This window comes from Cnephaeus nilssonii (genome assembly GCF_951640355.1).
Source record: "Cnephaeus nilssonii genome assembly, chromosome: X".
Classification (NCBI taxonomy): domain Eukaryota; kingdom Metazoa; phylum Chordata; class Mammalia; order Chiroptera; family Vespertilionidae; genus Cnephaeus; species Cnephaeus nilssonii.
The window spans coordinates 55,531,299-55,545,770 of NC_137071.1; the positions used below are offsets into that span (position 1 = coordinate 55,531,299).

Sequence of the window (14,472 nt, forward strand, 5' to 3'; positions counted from 1 at the left end):
TAGAAAATATCCCTTTATTAACTTTTGGTCGAGAATATGTTTGTATATTTTCAGAAAACAACTCTGAGACCATGTGGATTCCTGCAACAGAGAGGAATTGACAGGACTACTCCAGCCATGAAGACTGAAAAGAAGCAGTCCAGAGATGAAAGATACTTACGTCGCCTTGCCATACTAGCAGTTAACAGCTGTGTGTCACTGCAGGTTGCCCAGGACCAAACCAGACAGGGTCGGACCTGCATTACCACCATTTGTCCACCATCCAGAACTGAAATATCACTGCTGACATGTACACATAAGGAACTGTTTGACATTGAAATTGGGTCTCAAAAGAACTGTTGGCCCGGAAAAAAACTCACTACAGACTGATTCATTTGCCTTTCAACATAACCATTATTGCTTGTCTCATTTTTGGTTCTTATAAGTGTATTTCTAGTAGCACATGATCTCACTCATCTAGAGGAAATTACAAACAACATAGACTGATGAACTACAACAGACCCAGAAACAAGCAGGCATGGATCAGACTGTTGGGCCTCAGAGGTATGGTAGGGGAGGGTGGGGATAAAGGGGAGAGATCGACCAAAGGACTTGTGTGCATGCATATGAGCCTAACCAGTGGTTAAGGACAACAGGGGGTGGGGGCATGTATGGGGAGGGGTGTGGGATGGGAATGGGGGGATGAGGACAAATATGTGATAGCTTAATCAATAAAGAAATTTAAACAAAAAAAAGTGAACTTAGAGAAAGAGGGATTAAAAAAAAATCCCATTTACCATCGCACCAAAAAAATTAAGATACCTAAGAATAAACTTAACTAAGGAGGCAAAAGACCTGTATGTGGAAATCTACAGGACACTGTAAAAAGACATAGAGGAAGACATAAATAGATGGAAGAACATACTGTGTTCATGGATTGGTAGAAGCAACATCATTTACATGTCCATACTACCCAAAGCAATCTATAGATTCAATCCACTTCCCATTAAAATACCAATGGCATATTTTACAGACCCAGAAAAAACTCTCCAAAAATTCATCTGGAATTAAAAAAGACACCGAATAGCTGCAGCAATCCTGAGAAAAAGGAACAAATAGGAGGGAACACAATACTAGATATCAAGCTGTATTACAAAGCAACTGTTCTCAAAATAGCCTGGTACTGGCACAAGAACAAATAGATCAATGGAATAGAATAGAGAACTCAGAAATCAACCTAAACCACTATGCTCAATTAATATTTGACAAAGTAGGCAAGAACACACAATGGAGTCAAGACAGTCTCTTCAATAAATGGTGTTAGGAAAATTGGACAGATACATGCAAAAAAATGATATTAAACCCCCAACTTACAACATTCACAAAAATAAACTCAAAATGGATAAAGGACTTAAACATAAGACAGGAAACCTTAAAAATATTAGAACAATCCACAAGTAGCAAAATCTCAGACCTATGCTGAAGCAATATCTTTAGTGACACATCTCTTAGGGCCATGGAAACTAAGGAGAAAATAAACAAATGGGACTACATCAAAATGAAAAGCTTTTGCACAGCAAAAGAAACCATCAACAAAACAACAAGAAAGCCCACTCTATGGGAGAATATATTTGCAAATGCTATCACTGATAACGGTTTAATCTCCAACATCTACAGGCAGCTTATGCAACTTAATAAAAGGAAGATAAATGATCCAATAAAAAAGTGGGCAACAGACTTAAATAGAATCTTTTCGAAAGAAGACAGAAGGAAGGCCAAGGGACACATGAAAACATGCTCAAAGTCACTAATCATCCTAGAGATGCAAATCAAAATGACAATGTGGTACCATCTCACATCTGTCAGAATGTCAATCATCAACATATCAACAAATGACAATTGCTGGGGAGAATGTGGAGTAAAAGGGACCTTCATGCACTGCTGGTGGGAATGCAGACTGGTGCAGGCACTGTGGAGAACAGTAGGAATTTCCTCAAAAAACTAAAAATGGAATTCCCATTTGACCCTGCGATCCCACTTCTAGGAATGTATCCCAAGAATCTAGAAACACCAATCAGAAAGGATATATGCACCCCTATGTTCATAGCAGCACAATTTACCATAGCTAAGATTTGGAAACAGCTTAAGTGCCCATCAGCAGATGAATGGATTAAAATACAGTGGTACATCTACACAATGGAATACTATGCTGCTGTAAAAAAGACAGAATTCTTACCATTTGCAGCATGGATGGAACTGGAGAGCATTATGCTAAGAAAAATAAGCCAGTCAGAGAAAGATAAATATCACATTATCTCACTCATTTTTGGAATATAATGAACAACATAAACTAATGAACAAAAACAGATGCAAAGGCAGAGAAGCATGGATCAGACCTTAAAACCTCAGAGGGAAGGTAGGGGAGGGTGGGGGTAAGGGGTAGAGATCAACCAAAGAACTTGTACGCATGCATATAATCCTAACCAATGGACACAGTCAACTGGGGGGTGATGGCACGAGTGGGATATGCGGGGGGATGGCGGTAAGGACACATATATTATACCTTAATCAATAAAGAAAAAAATTTAAAAAGTAAATATACACTCATCGGAATTATCTGAATCGAAATGTTAGGCAATAAATATAAACTGTCAATGAGTATGTAGAATAAACTCTTATATAATGATAGTGAAAGTACAACTTGAAAGTAATACTTTGGAAAATTAAAGTTTATGAATATCTAAGAGGTTCAGAGCACACTACCTCAAGATATGTTTATTTGGCATATTGAATATTTTGACCTAAAGGCAGGTGTAAAACAACAGGTGCAAGAAAGGCACTCTGTCATCCTCTTTTCTTCCTGAAAAAAAGAGATGAAACTCATGTAAAAGATGCTTTACCTGTACCTGCAGTTAAAGGACATTTTTATCACCAGAGACAGGAAGTACATGCCAAGAAAAATATGTACACATTCTGTTAAAATAACTCTTATCTTCCTTTAACCTACCCATATATTTTCTTTACTTTTTCAAAATTATTACTTTTGGTTAAATCTAGTGTACCCTGGTATAAACACTTTGGCCTTACTACTTTGGGGATGAGGTGGGGTCTTCACTTTTCTCTTCAGGCTTTCATGCATATATAAAAATAAAATGTTTATACTTTCCTTAAGTTAACTTGTCTTACATTAACTTACTAGTTGTACTGGTTAATAATGCGGATTTTTTTTTTCAATAAATTTTTCAAATTGCATATGTTGATATATATGCAATTTGATATGTATGCTATTTTGTTGTATTAACAGCAAGCTTCAAAACTTCATATGTCAAATTTTCTGAAGGTGTTGACATCATAAATATTTTTATGCATAAAAATGTCGAATTTCATGCCTTAAAAAGAGATTTCTGGGAAGTTTTAATTCATTATTTTATTTTGAAGAAAAGTGGTGCTGAAAGTTATCATATACTTCAGGAAGCTTATGGTGAACATGCTCCATCTCAAGATACTTGTGAACGCTGGTTTAAACGCTTTAAAAGTGATGATTTCTATATGAAAGACAAAGAATGTCCAGGTCAACTGAAAAAGTTTGAAGACCAACAATTACAAGCATTATTGGATGAAAATGCATGTCAAACTCGAAAACCACTTGCAGAAAGATTAAACGTTGCTCAGCAAACAATTTCTGATCATTTACACACAATGGGAAAGATTTTAAAGGAAGGAAAATGGGTGCCACATCAACTGAACGAAAGATAAATGGAAAACCAAAAAGTCATCAGTAAAATGTTGCTTCAATGGCACAAAAGAAAGTCTTTTTTGCATCGAATTGTGACTAGTGATGAAAAGTGGATTTATTTTGAGAATCCCAAATGCACAAAATCATGGGTTGATCCAGGTCAACCATCAACATCGACTGCAAGGCCAAATCACTTCGGAAAGAAGACAATGCTCTTCATTAGATGAGATCAGGAAGGTGTGGTGTATTATGAGCTTATAAAACCAGGTGAAACCATTAATACTGATTGCTCCCGATAACAAATAATCAGTTTGAACCACACTTTGATTGTGAAATGACCAGAATATGCCAGAAGACACGGCAAAGTAATTTTGCTTCATGATGACGCACCATCACACACTTCAAAACCAGTTAAAGATGTTAAAAGATCTTTCCTGGGAAGTATTAACCCACCTGTCATATTCACCAGACCTTGCTCCTTCAGATTACCACTTGTTCCAATCGATGACACACACACTTTCTGAACAGCACTTCAAAATATACGAAGAAGTGGAAAATTGGGTCTCTGAATGGTTTGCCTCAAAACAAGAAAAGTTCTATTGGGACGGTATCCACAAATTACCTGAATGATGGGGAAAATGTGTAGCTAGCGATGGACATTACTTTGAATAAAGCACTTTTGATGTTTCTCTTGAAATTATCGTGTTTTCTTTGATTACAAAGTCCACCATTATTAACCGGTACACATAGTAATCATTAGGCTCAACCAGAGATGCTAGCAGGACAGATAAAAAGTTTTGACTCTTTTATAGCTCCTTCTAAAACTAAATTCTATGACACACACACAGAAAACTACTTCTATTGCACACTTAACAGAAACATAGATATATGTTCACTCAAATACAGGTATAAGTTTCATTGAAGCACTAGACATACTACTTAAATCTGGAATCAGCCTGGCCAGTGTGGTCCAGTGGTTGCGTGTCAACCCATGCACCAGGAGGTCAGCAGTTCAATTCTTGGTCCAGGCACATGCCCAGATTGCAAGCTCAATCCCTAATAGTGGTTATGCAGGGGGAAGCTGAATGATGTTTGTCTCTCATCGCCGTTTCTGTCCCTCTCTTCCTTTCCCTTCTGCTCTCTGAAATCAATAAAAACATACAAAAAAACAAAACAAACCACAAACAAACTGGAATCAACCCAAAATCCATAATGGTAAAAGGAAAAAATAGCTTTTGATATATTAAAACAATGGGGGTAAGAAATTTAAATGAGAAAAAAGTATCTCTACACCAAAAATAGAAATGATTTTCACAATCGTATTATTGACCAAATGATTGCAGAAACAAAAAGGAGTGCTCTGGTATGATTCCACTTCTATACATATTATAAACGAAAAAAAGTTGCTAGTTTATCTCAAAATTTAGTGAAGAAATAACACTATATCAGAATAAATTTTTCATAAAATAAAGAGGGCACACTTCACACCTTGTTCCAAAGTCCAAAATAAACTTGGTACATAATCTGAAAAATTAAAATGAAAAATTATAGACTCATATATTTTATAAATATAGATACAACTTATTAGCAACATAAATCCAACAATATGCAAACATGTAGAACTAATAAATCAAGTCCATGCTGAGCTTGTCTTTATTTTGCGAAAGTAAATTTAATTTTAAATTAAAAGTCAATAAAATACATCACATTAACAAAATAAAGGTAAAAAAATGATCTCAATCTATACAGAAAAAAAATTTGCTGATAGTCAACAGCAATTCATGATTTAAAATATTATAGCTTACAGGTATCCCTTGATGGTGGAGTCACACAGGGCTGCACTTAATTCTCTCAATAGTGGTACCTTACATGTGTGATACATTGCCCAAATGGGTAGCTCATCTAAGCCTTGGATTCCTATGTTTTAATTGGGAATCAGGTAAGCATGCAGCATCCACATAACTGACCTCCACTACTCAGATTCCAACCTTTCCTAGAGCAAAACCAGGCATTCACTATAAATAACATTGTTACTCATAAACTTATCTTGTCAAACTGCTACAGCATTGCTGAAAGCCTCAGGAATACAAAAACACTCATAGGCATAACATTGCCAGGACTCAGAAGTTATCTCTCATAAGCCAGCCATGGGCCAATCCTTAAAACAGGCTTTCCTTTGGAATCTGGGGAGTTTGAGTTACCCAGTCTGGCTGAATTAAGTCTTTTCTGTACCTACACTAAGTTTTATTTTATACGATGTGGTTAATATGGCCTCTCAGCTGTACATTTCAAATTGGGTCAAAAATTCAACACCAATACAGATTCTTCACACAATAAATTAGAGAGAAACAACTCTCATGTTCTTTCTGATAGTGTCATTGTGGTGACCAAGTTTATTAGAGTCACAATGATACCGTTGTAATTAGCTAGTTACTAATAATAGGAAAGGAGCAAAGGGAAAGCCAGACATTATAGCATGTTCCTGCAAAACACTGGGGCGGGGTGGTGGGGGGGAACCACATAAGGAAGATAGGACACATGCCCTGTAAAGTTGGGATGACATAGGGAATGTACTTTGCCAGTCAGTCACACCTAGGAACAGAGATGGTTGGCCAGAATGGGCTTGGCCACCTCAAATGCCCAGAAATTTGGGATATATAATCCCCTGAACAAAGTTCATTCTCTTGGTTTCTCTTGGCAGGCTTGGCTCATGGCTCATGCTTTGCTTCCTGGCATTCTCTCGTGTGGCCCCCATACACAATGGACTAGTGGACTACAACTAACCTGATGTTGTACTGGACCTGTCTCCAGCATGGAAAGGAAACTCGACACTGGCTCTGATTTTATCTTTATTAAAACCCCAGCTAAAATTATTCTATGACTGGACTAAGGGAAATGGGACTTTGGAAACTTAGAGATTTAATTCCATGCAAATAAAAATCACCCATTCTCCAGTGCAAGTCTCAGAAAATGTCTTTTCTTGGGATATTGCAAGGACTCTACCCTCATCAGCAACGTGGTGATGAGGCATGTTCCCCCCCATTAACAATTCTTCTGAAATGTGTCCCACATTTTTACTTACTCATGAGGTAAACAAAAACTTTTTGTTTCTGTTTAATTTATATTATTAATTAAGTTCATAGAAATTTGAATTTTTGGAGTAATATTTATACCTTCCTGAATCAAGATGTAGCTACAGAGTTTACATCAGTTAAGACTTTAATGTTATAGTTAGAATTTATTCTCTCTCTCTTTTTTGAAAAATATATTTGTATTGATTTCAGAGAAGAAGGGAGATGGAGAAAAAGATTGAAACATCAATGATGAGAGAGAATCATTGATCAGCCACCTCCTGCACACTCCACACTGGGAATGGAGCCCACAACCCAGTCATGTGCCCCTACCAGGAATCAAATTGTGACCTTCTGGTTCATAGGGCAATGCTCAATCTCTGAGCCACACAGGCTGGGCTAGAGTGTATTCTCTTGAGGCAAAGTGAATATTTTCAAATATTGGTTCCTAAAATTACTCTATCTGAAATATTTTTCAACACCAATAATCTCTTTACTTATAAATTATAGTAGTAATATGGATCTGTTTACTTATAAATTAGAGTAGTAATATGGATCCTCCTGAGGTTGTTTCAAGAATTAAATTACATACATTTGAAATGCTTAGAATAATGCTTAGCACATAAAAAATATTTGCTAGATTTTTGGCCAGAAACGTAGTCCAGATTTTGCAGTACAAGTCACTGAATATACCAGAAACAACCATTTTTAAATTAATTTAAAATAATTTGGTTAAACACATTTTTTAAAATATGGCACTCAAAATTAAATTTCAATTTCAAACAATTTAGAATTCAATGTTAACACACATATATATTTGTATTACTTTGATCACAGTTTGTTAATTTTTTTCTTAGTGTGACTATTTAAAGGCTAACAACAATGTGTCTTTGTTATATATACAAAATAAGGCATTTCATACTAAATGTATAAGCTGTGACAGCATTTTCTCCAGATGTAAAAATTATGAATAAACCACAGAGAAATTAAATGCACTGAATAAATATTAGATAATTTAAAAGTTGTTTTCTTTTTGTTGTTGTTGTTGTTGTTGTTGTTGTTGTTGTTGATCCTTACCTGAGGATATTTTTTCATTGACTTTTTTTTAAAGAGAGTGAAAAGGAGGGGGAGAGACAGAGAGAGAGAAACATCAATGTGAGAGAGACACATTGATTGGTTGCCTCCCACATGCACCCGGACCAGGGCCAGGGATCCCATCCTGCAACCAAGATACTTGCCCTTGACTGGAGTTGAACCCAGGACCCTTCAGTCTGCAGGTTGATGCTCTATCCACTGAGCCAAACTGGCTAGGGCAAGGTTTAATTTTAAAAGCTACATAGAAACTTGATAGATGACAAATTGCATTATGTTAGATAAAGTCTAGAAATAACACTTTGAAGCTATAGAATGCAGTTTCACTTACTAGTGCTAACAGAGTGGTTTGAAACTCTAGAGCAGGGGTCCTCAAACTTTTTAAACAGGGGGCCAGTTCACTGTCCTTCAGACCGCTGGAGGGCTGGACTATAGTTTAAAAAAAACTATGAACAGATTCCTATGCACACTGCACATATCTTATTTTGAAGTAAAAAAACAAAACGGCAAAAACACTAGTATGTGGCCCACGGGCTGTAGTTTGAGGATGCCTGCTTTAGAGTGCTAATAAGTTCAACTAACCCTGTTACAAAGATATAAAGATAGATCTTAACCAAGGATAAATATCAGGAAGGGTAAAAGGGTGGATCTATAAATGCACAAAAAATATAAAGGTTTTATTCTATATTCAGTAGTCAAATGTCAGTATTTCTATTGAATTATATCTAGCAGTGGATAAGTTCAAATGGCCATTGTAGAATAATTTTAAGAATTATTAATGCAAAAATTAATGTTTATCCATTCTCATTCAACCATGGTTCAACTAGTTAACTGATGATTTCAAGGGTTAGATAGTTTATCATCAGTTTTTGTCCTTCAGATGAAAGTATATTGGGGTTTCAAAAGTTTAATTGTTGCAAATTGTTTTTTATATTTTTCATTTTTTTAGTGTTAGTTTGTTTTTTCTCTGTAGAGATACACCAATTCTAGTACACATGCCACACAGCATAACTTCTACAGAGGTTGTTCTTAGTATACTGTTCTGGGTTCTCATAAATTTTCCTTTCTTCATCCTCTCCATATGATTTTAATTTTTTATATTTCATCAGCTACTAATATCTCACATCAACCTTGCATTTTAAAATACACCAGATTCAAACCTTAATAGTGCCTACAATTTGAGGTACATGGGCAAATGGATGTTCAAAAAGTAAGCTAAGGCAGAAGAGATTAATGGATGATTATGTCGTTATTTTATGAAGACTGAAAACCACCTGCATTGGGATTTCTCCAGGTGCTTGTTTATTATGAATATTCCTGGGTTTTGCCTCAGGCTTACTTTTTCTGCATCTCTGAGGTTGTGGACTAGGAATGTTCATTTTAACAAGCTTCTCAATAGGTTTAAATCATATTTGACATTGAAAATAATTGAGTTATGTTTGTTAATCTACATAAATATGTGGAGAAATTTTTATTTCTACCAAAACCTATCTGCCTCCCTCCCGTGTTAAAATGTACTATATTAATACTGTCCTCTTAAATGGATATCACTGTAAAGTAATTATTTTCAAATATATTACTTAATTTAGCTTCATTTTAATTTTGTTATTAGATACTGATATTATCAATAAGGAAACTGAGACTTAGGGAAGATCACAATTCCTACAAAATCATAAAGATGATATAGTAGACCTTGAAACTGATCTTAGTTTAACCTAAATCCAAGGATTTTGCTTTTTTATTATAGTTGCCTCTGCTCTTGTACAGGTTTGTAAACCCAGAAAGCACAGTCTCTGACAAAAGAAATGTGTTTTGAGTATTGACCATGGGCCTCTTTTTCCAAAGACCTCTTCCTTATTCATTCACCTCTATGTCTGAAATACCAAGTTATGTACTCATTTTGGTTATGGAACAATAACATCTTGCTAAAAATAAAATGTTACCTAGGAAAGGTTTACCATTCAATTGGCATTGCTCATTATCACTTTAGCTATGTATATTTAATAAGGTTAGCTACTGTCCCATAATAAGTTCTTAAATGAATAGGGTAAGGGCAGGTAAGTATCTACAAAATTAAGGAGATAAAGAGCTGGAGCATAAAGTATTCACTAATGTTGAAAACTCAGGCAAAGTATAGTGTGGTATTGATCCCCACTTGCCACAATTACATCTTATATCAATCAGCCATAAAGCCACTAAGAAATACAATAAAAAATGTATTGCTCACATGTCCAGCTTCACCTGGAAGTAAGCTATGAAACTATCTTGACTGGGCTTTCTCACATATCAAAGGGTCAGCAGGCTGTTGGATAATCTAGGCTGGCCTTTATTGGATGACTGAGGTAATTGGGCTCTGCCCCATGTGTTTTTATGACAAGCTTGAGCTTGTTTTCTTAATGACAAAGATGTAAGGAAAAGTTGAAACTCAATCTTACAACTGCTTTTTTATGCATCTTATCTTCTAATGCCCCTTTATCCAAAGCAAGTAATGTGCCACATAAGCATTTGACATGATACAACATCTATTTATTATTAAAACACTCAATAAAATGGGTATAGAAGGAAGGTACCTCAACATAATAAAGGCCATATATGACAAAAACCTCAGCAAATATCATGATCAATACTGAAAAACTGAAAGCTTTTCCTCTAAGATCAGGAGCAAGACAAGTTTGCCACCCTCACCACTCTTATTCAAAATAGTGCTGGAAGTCCTAGCCAGAGCAATCAGGCAAGAGAAATAAATAAATGATATCTGAATTGGGAATGAAGAGCTAAAACTGTGACATTTAGCAGATGACATGAGCCCTTATATAGAAAACCCTAAAGATTCCACCAAAAAACTATTAGAAACAAGAAACACTCCATTAAAGTTGCAGGACACAAATTCCATGTGCAAAAATGCAGTGCATGCCTATATACTAACAATAAATTTTAATTAAAAGAAACACACACACACACACAATTCATTTGTAATTGCAACAAAACAATAAAATACCTGATAACAAATTTAACAAAGGATGTGAAGGACCTATGAATTGAACTATGGCCTCCAAGAGTTTCTCAATGTTATACTATTCACATTCAGCCTGTAGCAACTTGTTAACATTACTATTTAAATGTTATAGGTTCATGGCTCCAGCAGCTTCTGCTTTAGGTAGGCATTTCTTGGTTGCTCTAACTCTGGATGTGTTCCTCTTTCTAAATTTGGGGAGGTAATTACCCTGTGATGTCAGTTTTCTGCTGGTTAAAGTCATTGATTTTTAGTTTCTCTTAAGTTTTATAGTTCAGGAACTAGAATGATCACTTAAAGTTATTTACATAGTGAAGCTGAAACTGGAAGTATGGTTTATGTTTTTTTGCAATGGTTGGCTAGTTGTTTTTATGTTTTTTTATTTCTTTATTGATTAAGGTATTACATATGTATCCTTATCCCCCCATTACCCCCCACGCCCCCACTCATGCCTTCACCGCCCTGGTGTCTGTGTTCATTGGTTAGGCTTATATGCATGCATACAAGTCCTTTGGTTGATATCCCCCCCCCTTACCCCCAACCTCCCCTACCTTTCCCCTAAGGTTTGAGCATCTGATCCATGCTTTTCTGTCTCTGGTTCTGTTTTTGTTCATCAGTTTATGTAGTTCATTATATTCCATAAATGAGTGAGATCATGTGGTATTTTACTTTCTTTGACTGGCTTATTTCACTTAGCATAATGCTCTCCAGGTCCATCCATGCTGCAAATGGTAAGAATTCCTTCTTTTTTATAGCAGCTTAGTATTTCATTGTGTAGATATACCACAGTTTTTTAATCCACTCATCTGCTGATGGGCTAAGAAATCTATGGCATTTCTATCCACCAATAGTGAACTTACAGAAAGAGAGATTACAAAAAGCAATCCCATTTTCCTGTTTCCAAATCTTAGCTATGGTGAATTATGCCTCTATGAACATAGGGGTGCATATATCCTTTCTGATTGGTGTTTCTAGTTTCTTGGGATATATTCCTAGAAGTTGGATCACTGGGTCAAATGGGAGTTCCATTTTCAGTTTTTTGAGGCAACTCTATACTGTTCTCCACAGTGGCTGCACAACTCTGCATTCCCACCAGCAGTGCATGAGGGTTCTTTTTTCTCTGCATGCTCACCAGCACTTGTCCCTTGTTTATTTGTTGATGATAGCCATTCTGACAGGTGTGAGATGATACCACATTGTCGTTTTGATTTTCATCTCTTAGATAATTAGTGACTCTGAGTATGTTTTCATATGTCTCTTGGCCTTTTTTCTGTCTTCTTTTGAAAAGTATCTATTTAGGTCCATTGCCCATTTTTTTATTTGGTTGTTTATCTTCCTTTTGTTAAGTTGTATGAGTTTCCCGTAAGTGTTGGAGATTAAACCCTTATCAGTGATAACATGGCAAAGATGTTCTCCCATGCAGTGGACTTTCTTGTTGTTTTGTTGATGGTTTCTTTTGCTGTGTAAAAGGTTTTTACTTTGATGTAGTCACATTTGTTTATTTTCTCTTTAGTTTCCATTGCCCTAGGAGTGGTATCGCTGAAGAAATTTCTTTGGCATATGTCTGAGATTTGCTGCCTGTTGATTCCTGTAATATTTTTATAGTTTCCCGTCTTATGTTTAAGTCTTTTATCCATTTTGACTTTATTTTAGTGTATGGTATAAGTTAGTGGTCTAGTTTTGTTGTTTTGCAAATATCTGTCCAATTTTCCCAACACCATTTATTGAAGAGACTGTCTTGACACCATTGTGTGTTCATGACTCCTTTGTCAAATATTAATTGAGCATAGTGGTTTGGGTTGATTTCTGGGTACTCTATTCTATTCCATTAAGCTATATGTCTGTTCTTGTGCCAGTACCAGGCAGTTTTGAGAACAGTGGCTCTGTAATACAGCTTGATAACTGGTATTGAGATCCCACCTATTTTCCTCTTCTTTCTCAGGATTGTGGCAGCTATTCGGTTTCTTTTTTTATTCCAGATGAATTTTTGGTATTTTAATGGGGAATGAATTGAATCTATAGATTGTTTTGGGTAGTATGGACATTTTAATGATGTTGATTCTACCAATCCATGAACACAGTATGTCCTTCCATCTGTTTATGTCTTCCTCTGTCTCTTTTTTCAGTGTCGTGTAGTTTTCCCCATACAGGTCTTTTACCTCCTTGGTTAAGTTTATGCCTAGGTTTCTTAATATTTTTGGTGCAATGGTAAATGGAATTGATTTTTGTAATCTCTCTTTCTGTAAGTTCACTATTGGTGGATAGAAATGCCATAGATTTCTTAACGTTAATTTTGTATCCTGCTACATTGCCAAGTTCATTTATTAAGTCTAATATTTTTTGATGGAGTCTTTAGGGTTTTCTATGTACAGTATCATGTCATCTGCAAATAAGGATAGCTTTACTTCTTCTTTTCCAATTTGGATGCCTTTTATTTCCTCTTCTTGTCTGATGAAAATGGCTAGTACTTCCAGTGCTATGTTGAACAGGAGTGGAGAGAGTGGGCATCCCTGTCTTGTTCCTGTTCTTAGGGGAAACGGTTTTAGTTTTTGTCCATTGAGTATGATGTTGACTGTCAGTTTGTCATATATGGCTTTTATTATGTTGAGGTATGATCCTTCTGTTCCCATGTTTCTGAGAGTTTTTATCAAGAAAGCGTGTTGGATTTTGTCAAATGCTTTTTCTGCATCAATTCATATGATTATGTGATTTTTATTTCTCAATTTGTCTATGTGGTGTATCAGGTTTATTGTTTTTCAGATATTGTACCATCCTTGCATCCCTGGGATAAATCCTATTTAGTCATGGTGTATGATCTTTATGAAGGAATGCTGAATTCAATTTGCTAGAATTTTGTTGAGGATTTTGGCATATATATCCAAGAGGTATATTGGCCTGTAATTCTCTCATTGTGTTGTCTTTATCTGGTTTTGGCTTTAGGGTGATATTAGCTTCATAGAATGAGCTTGGAAGTGTTCCTTCCTCTTGGATTTTTTTGAATAGTCTGAGGAGGATAGGTTTTAGTTTTTCTTTGAAGGTTTGATAAAACTACCCTGTGAAGCCATCTGGCCCTGAGCTTTTGTTTGCTGGAAGCTTTTGGAGGACTGCTTCAAAACCTTCCATAGTTATCAGCCTATTGATATTTTTAGAGTCTTACTCATTGAGTTTTGGAAGGTTGTATTTTTCTAGGAATATGCCCATTTCTTCCATGTTGTCTAGTTTTTTGGAATTGAGTTGTTCATAGTATTTTTTTTAACAATCCTTTGTATTTCTGTGAGGTCTCTTGTTATTACGTCACTTTCATTTCTGATTTTGTTTATTTGGGTCCTCTCTCTTTTCTTCTTGGTGAGCCTGGCTAGAGGTTCATCAATCTTGTTTATCCTTTCAAAGAACCAGCTCTTGGTTTCATTGATCTTTTATTTTAAATTTTTTTTGTCTCTATGTCATTTATTTCTGCTCTGATCTTTATTATCTCCTTCCTTCTGTTCACTCTGGGCTTTTCTTGTTGCTCTATAATACTTTAAGTTGTAGAGTTAAATGATTTACTACTATTTTTTCTTGTTTTTTGAGATAGGCCTGTA

At 35.7% G+C, this 14,472-nt stretch overlaps 1 pseudogene across 1 annotated transcript in view; it reads right to left on the reverse strand.

The window, feature by feature from the left end:
- Positions 1-14,101, reverse strand: part of LOC307096012 (monofunctional C1-tetrahydrofolate synthase, mitochondrial-like) — a 29,506-nt pseudogene extending 15,405 nt beyond the window's left edge. The window contains exon 1 of the transcript in view: positions 14,049-14,101. The product of the transcript in view is annotated as a monofunctional C1-tetrahydrofolate synthase, mitochondrial-like (transcript). The remainder of the gene's footprint in view (positions 1-14,048) is intronic.
- Positions 14,102-14,472: the final 371 nt, after the last annotated feature.